The sequence below is a fragment of the Tasmannia lanceolata genome, unplaced genomic scaffold, assembly GCF_043159265.1.
Source record: "Tasmannia lanceolata isolate RefF3 unplaced genomic scaffold, GAP_Taslan_0.1 ptg000002l, whole genome shotgun sequence".
Classification (NCBI taxonomy): Eukaryota; Viridiplantae; Streptophyta; class Magnoliopsida; order Canellales; family Winteraceae; genus Tasmannia; species Tasmannia lanceolata.
In genome coordinates, this window is record NW_027518679.1 from 21795342 (window position 1) to 21802326 (window position 6985).

Here is a 6985-nt window from a genome sequence, read left to right on the forward strand (position 1 = left end):
AGTTGAGATTGGTAATTTAGAACAATGGCTCTCTTGGATATAATCATGGAAAAGTGGGATTTGCCTCTTGACAGGTGTTTAGATAAACATTTCTTGACCAGGATAGTATTTAACAACTGGAAGGAGATTCCGAATTTTAATGGTTCATCTTTCTGAGAAATTGGCTCAACCACCATTGCATCTGGGGCTCTTCCAAGCTTAAGGTGCCTTCCTGGGGTATGATCTTTTTACGAAAGTTGGGCTTTCTGATGTTTCTACTTCTGAACTCTTCTGAGTTGATCTTCTTTGAAATGTAGCTGTTTGACTAGATTCTCGAACTCCTTCATACGATCGCAGGGAGCTGACGAGGCTGGGCCTTCTTCACCGAGACAGTTGCATCATTTGGACACCAGGACGACGATTGACTCTTTCTAAAGAGAAAACTTAGATAAAATGCACTACTCAAAAGATTGAGCAGCTCTGAAGGAGTGAACATAGAATGACAAAGATTGACTGACTACACTGATAGACACAGTAATACTTCTGACTTAGTTAATATTTTATTTGGTAAGTCTATCCTTTCAAGGAATGTTTTTTTTCAATTGGTGCACATGGGACTTCTTCCTTGAAACAGTAATGCCTCAAGGATTTAATTACGCCCCTTAAGATTGCTTAGCTTCAATGCCCCCAGTTTTGAGGATAACACTTGAATTTGCTTGAATTTCAGTTGATCTTCAGTCTTGATACCGGCTGTAGCCTTCTTATACTGATTCTCTTACCGTGACCAAGTTACCTCTTCAGGGTTTTTAACTTGGCGGACCGCGCTAGCCTTAACTTTTGCCTGAACCACCTTTCTAGGTTTTCGATCCAGCAGGCTATCCCCTTAGCTTTTGCCTAAGCCGCCCTTTCGGGTTTTCAACTTAGCAGGGAAATGATCTTAAATTTTGCCTAGACCGCCCTTTCAGGTTTTCAGTCTAGCAGATCTTCAAACTCCGTTCTTTTTTTTTCTTTTTGTGTTTCGGGACCTAGATCATTAAATCTGAACACCGGAGGGACTTTATAGGTAGGATAGGGCTTTACAAAGAATGGCTTAAGGCTCAACAAAGATTTCGACCAAACCTGTGAACAGGTTGCCTCCATATCCCCATGTAGGAATTAGGACGTGTGTAGTTCAGGGCAAATGCCCCTAGTTTGAAAATAAATTGTTTGAAGGTTAATTGATTTTTCTTTTTTTCTTTTCTTTCTGGAATAATTATCTTCTCTTCTTTTGGAACTTGTCCCTCTTTTTTTTTTTGGAACGATTGATTTTTCTTTTTCTTTTTCTTTTGAATCGACCGAACTCGGTTTAACCGAGCTGCCTACGTACCCCAGTGTAGGGATCAGGTCTCGCGTAGTTCGGGGCGAATGCCCCGAGTTTGATGGGTTTTCAAGAAAATTTGATTTAGGCTCGAAGGGTTTGCAAATCGGTATTCTTTTGACATTGGGTTTTGATTTTGGGATTTAATCGGCCAAAGGAGGCCTTTCGATGTTCAGATTGGGAATCGATCTAGGTTACTAGAGTCTGTCTGGTACTGATTATTTATTTCTTTTTTTTTCTCTTTTTTTTTTTTCACGGAGTTTGACGGCATTTCCAGGTAAGATAATGGATTTTCTTCTTTCAAGATTCTAATGCGTGCTTTCGGCTTTCATTGAGCGAAACTTGTTCTTCGACATCCTCCATCTATGGATTTGTAACTCTTGATATCTGATGATCACTTTTCAATGCTTGCTCTTGAACTTCTTATCTCGAATTTGATGGCTTCATGTTATGAATTTGAGAACCAAGGTCATCGATTGGAAATATGAAAGTTGTTTCTACTCCATGCCCCTTGCATAGCATATGATATTCACTTCATTCATTTTCTTTGAGCTTTCCATCTATGTCTTGCCCCTGGTATCGGTTGTAGCTTTTCTAGACAATCTTCTTATTCTTGAAATAATTTTATCAATTCTTCACACTCTTTAGAGGGTAATGTATTTTCAATCGGCATTCACTGAATCAAAGTTTCAGTGCCAGTGTTTATCATTTCAATTTCATCTTTGAAAGGTTGGGATTGGCGCTCCTCCTCTCGTTCAAGTAATTGTTGTGACTCAAGTGGAGTTTCGTCAATTTTGTCCTCATTTGAAGAGGGAGTCTTATTTTAAGATCAGAAGCACACTTAAGAACAGACACAAGTGAACTTTTTGGAACTGACCGAAATTTTATTTAAAGAAAAGCTATTACATCAGACGACCTATCCTGAACATGCTCAGGATTCACAACTCTAAATAAGAAAGGGAAACAGAAGATAACTTGCCTGGACTAGGCATTGACCTTTAACTGTAAGACCGGACTCAACAATTATACTGACCATGATGACTGACTCAACATAAAATAGTAAGTGACTAAAACTTTAACTGCTGCAACTGTTTGGCGTTGAAGGCTCGGCGAAGGCTTGTTCGTTCTGAACATCATCATGGCTGATACTTTCAATTTTGGACAATGATGACTGATTCGCATAGGGAAATGCCCCTAGCTCAAGGATTCTGAGAGTAAACTCTGAAGGATTTAGCAGAAATATTCTTGAAAAAGGTAGCCCCTAGAGGAGGAAGAGATCAAGGGTACAGGCAAGATTGGATCATCAAGATTGCACGATCAAATGATTGAGACACAATTTCCGCCAATGAAGACACAATCGAATCCCACAAAAGACGAATGATAGACACATGATCAAAAGATGAGATTGCATAGGATTACTTTCAACGGATAGATCATGAATGACTAATCCTATGAGATCTTTGGAAATGATGGGATTTATATCCTAACCCCAAAGGGAAAGTTTTTATTCTTCACACATTTTATCAGTGTTACCTGAAGGCATCAACCCTAATCCTAATCTAGCGGAGTGGAGATAGGATCTCAACTCATGACTTTGTTTGTGTACCTAGGACCGATCGTAGCCATTGGAAGATGGACTACGGTCTAATCTAGACACAAATGGGTAGGATATCCTAAACTAGGCTCACACATGTGATCCACATGTGTTCGTATACTACATGCATGTGTGGGTTAATCTAGGGGTAAGGCCAAGAGTTCCCTTAGCGCGAATCCATGTTCGATATACTGTACCAGTGTCCGGCGTATCAGTACGTGAACAATAGATCCGTTTACGCACCATAAAGGTACTAGGCTAAGGGTAGAATGCTTCTCTAGCACAGAGGCACCAGGTGATGAAATCCCAGTCAACCATGCTAGATAACACTCCGGGTTCCTAAAATAGGACGTGTGTGAATGTGAGATGCAAGGGTTTAGATGCAAGTGATGTAAGTGTGTGCAATAAGTTCGCGCAATCTATGATGCCTTCAGGTTTTGTTAAATTAAGTTCGAGTAAAATGTGATGAGAGAAAATAAAACAAGACAAACTAATCTAACAAGTATAGAGTTTTTATGAGCCAGTTAAATTAAATTCAAATGAATTATCTTTTGAAATTTTAATGAAGTTAGGTGGTCCCCAGCAGAGTCGCCAGACTGTGGTACCCTGATCCCGCGAGAGGGGTGTGGGGCGCGAGCCGCCGCGCTCTCTCTCTTGGTCTCCCGTACCCACGCGATTGGCGTGTGCATTTTAATGTTGATTTGAATTAATCTTTCCTGTGAACTTGGGATCACTAAGGCAATCCGAATTCCACACGAAAGAGACTGACAGAGTCGCCACCTAGATGTGGGATCTAGGACCCGTAATTAACCAGAAATCTAGACTCGCTACCTGGTTACGAGAATGGAAGGTATGGGGAGTTATCCGCCACATGCACCATTCCTGCCCGATAATCGGTCTTCGATTCCAAAAGCTAATTCTTTTAAATTTATTTTAAATGGCTCATTCAACTCTATGTTAATGTGCGAACTAAGTGACATGCATCCTATGATCTAATTTTAATGTGAATCCTAGATGTGTATCTTGATTTATTAATTTGTCTGGATTCATTCTAAGTGAAAGTTCTCCTAGAATTCTAATTTCATGGAAAATCCTAAGTGATTTGATTAAGCATTTACAAGAAAATTAATATACAAAACACCACAATTTGTTTGTGGTGCCGACTCGCGGGTGGTATGCCATCAGACATCCAAGCTGCCTACGTACCCAAGCCTTACTGGGATCAGAGTCGACGTAGTTCGGTGCACCTAAGCTAAGCTACTTATGCCTAACTCAACTAGGACACCGACCTAGACGGGATTGACTGTTTCAACAGTTTTAGGAGAAGTTATTTAATTCAAGTTGAGGATTTTATTATCTTAAGATTTCATCTAAGATGCTATATGATTCTCATCTAAATGCAAATGGTCCCTTAGACTAATGCAGGTTTGCCTACATCCTAGTTTACTAGGCTTGTCCTAGGGAAAGATTGGGTGACTAGTGTAACTAGACCTATGGCACGGTTGCTATACATAGCAAACGTCCGTGATGAGGCTGGACTCCTAACTCTAGGACTCCCTAAAACCTAAGACTCCCTAAAACTTAGGACACGACACGACACCGGTGTTCCTAAATTGGGCTCTAAGGGTCCTTACGACGGAAACCGTAATCCAACGGTTCCGAGAGACACGAGGTGAATCGATTTCAGTTCTTGAGGTTAGTGAAAAAAAGGGATGGAAGAGATGATGAAATAGTGTGAGGGAATAAGAAAGATAGAGAAAGGTGCGACTGAACTTGGGAGTGCCAAATTGCCTACGTACCCCGCGATGGGGATCAAGCCACACGTAGTTCCGCTGGGGAGGTTACTTGGATTTTGGAAAACAGAATTGGTATTTGGATCAGGAATCGGGTTTGTATTTGAGCATTGGACTTGAGATTCAGAAACATTGATTTAGCAATGGGATTTTGGAATTGGGAATTTGCATCAAAGAATTGAGCATATAGGAATCATCAAGGGTTTGAATTTTGGGAATTCAAAATGGGCAGGCTTATGAGATTCGGCCAAATGGATTCAGACATGCGACTCAGATTGTGTTGGGATATGACTTGGTTAGGCAAAAGGGAGGAAGTTCTATTAGGTGTAAACGGGCATTAGTAGAATAGGGGAATGACTCGGTTGTGACATGGAAGGCCGCCACTTGGTCGAATGCGACTCGGTTGCATTGGGATGGGTTGATTAAGGAATTGGATTGAGTCAACTAAGGGGAGAGTCCAATCGGTTAAAGAGGTTGAGCATACTCGACTAGAGAGTTGGGTCAACTCGACTAGGGAGGTTGGCTAGAGTTGACTCAGTTGAGCTGGGTTGGGATCCCACTTGGTTGGATTGTATTGGGGCGATTTGACTTAAGCTGCAGGTGGCCTGGCTAGGTTAGATTTAATGTAACCAGATTTATGGATAAATGGTGTGCCTCAGTGAGTGGACAAAGGTATGGCTTGGGTTGATGTGACTCGGTTATAGGGTTTAAGGCTTATGGGTATGGGGTTTAGTGAGTTGGGTCTAAGTTAGGAGCAAACCCGAGACTAGCCATGGTCTAACCAGGAGGAAGCAGGGTACAAACCAGGGTGCGGACCAGGGTGCACCAGGGTGCGAACCAGCAGGGAACCAGGGTGCGAACCAGCAGGGGAACCAGGGTGCAACCAGCAGGGAACCTGGGTGCAACCAGCAGCGAACCTGGGTGCAACCAGGGTCTAACCAGAGTGCGAACCAGCAGGGAACCAGGGTGCGAACCAGTATCGAACCTGGGTGCAACCAGCAACGAACCTGGGTGCAACCAGGGTCTAACCAGAGGCTAACCAGGGGGAACCAGGGTGTGAACCAGGGTACGAACCAGAGTACAACCAGGGGCTGGCCAGGGTGCGAACCAGGGTGCGAATTAGTAGGGAACCAGAGTGCGAACCAGCAGGGAACCAGGGTGCGAATCAGTAGGGAACCAGGGTGCAACCAGCATCGAACCTGGGTGCAACCAGCAGCGAACCTGGGTGCAACCAGGGTCTAACCAGAGGCTAACCAGGGGGAAAACAGACCCTACATGCTTCCTAACATGGTTTTTCTTTTAAAGTAAAAGATATGTATGAAAACAGACCCTACATAGAATTGAAATAAATGCCTACCTCTTTGGAAACCCACTTTGTGTTTGATTTTTCTTTGATGTTAATTCTTTGAAGATGATTCCTTGCTTGATAATGACTGCTTTTGATATATATCACCCAACGTATAAAATCACCCGATCCGGCAAGGATGGCCGAACCCTTGAAGAGATGAGGGAGAGGGATGAATTTTCTAAGAGAGGGGTTCTTTTTCTTCTCCTCTTGGATGGTGGGATGAGAGGGTATTTATAGGAGAATGGGATAGGAGGTTAGGTGAGGTTAGGTGGTTTTGGATGGTTAGGATGAGAGGATGAGGTTAGGTAAGGTTAGGTGGGGTTAGGTAAGGTTAGGTGAGGTTAGGTGAGGTTAGGTGAGGTTTGGATGGTTAGGATGAGAGGAGAGGTTAGGTGAGGTTAGGTGAGGTTTGGATGGTTAGGATGAGAGGAGAGGTTAGGTGGTTTTGGATGGTTAGACCCAGGTCAAGATCTGCCATTGATCTAACGATTTACGGAAATCGGGTCTCGGAATGGAATCAGGGTCCGGGCTATGAAGTGACCCTAGCTTATTTTGTCCCGATTGATGATCCGTAAAGTCAGATCAAGATATTAATGACCTAAAACATATAAATCAATGATAGAGGGGGTTCTCACATGGATTTAACACACTAATTTATTTGTTGATTAAAACAAAACAAAATGGGGTGTCTACATTAGGTAGACGATTCCTGAAGATTGTTCCTATTTCATATGATTTTCGCTCGAAACTCTTTGAAGTTAATAATAAATGGCATAAGAGACCAAGTGCTAGCACTCGGACGAATTGGGGGTGCTCTTAAGACCTTCTCCATTCGTAATCAGGCACGAACCCATATATATTTCTGGTTATCCATGGTATACAGAGCATATTTTGTTTAAAGGATCCATGGCCGT

General features: G+C 42.4%; 1 long non-coding RNA gene across 1 annotated transcript; it reads right to left on the reverse strand.

Moving 5' to 3' along the window:
• Positions 1-974: 974 nt before the first annotated feature.
• Positions 975-6726, reverse strand: LOC143887928 (uncharacterized). The gene is made up of 2 exons (XR_013254449.1): positions 6081-6726; positions 975-2597 (listed from the first exon to the last, which is right to left on the reverse strand). It is a non-coding gene; the product is annotated as an uncharacterized LOC143887928 (long non-coding RNA).
• Positions 6727-6985: the final 259 nt, after the last annotated feature.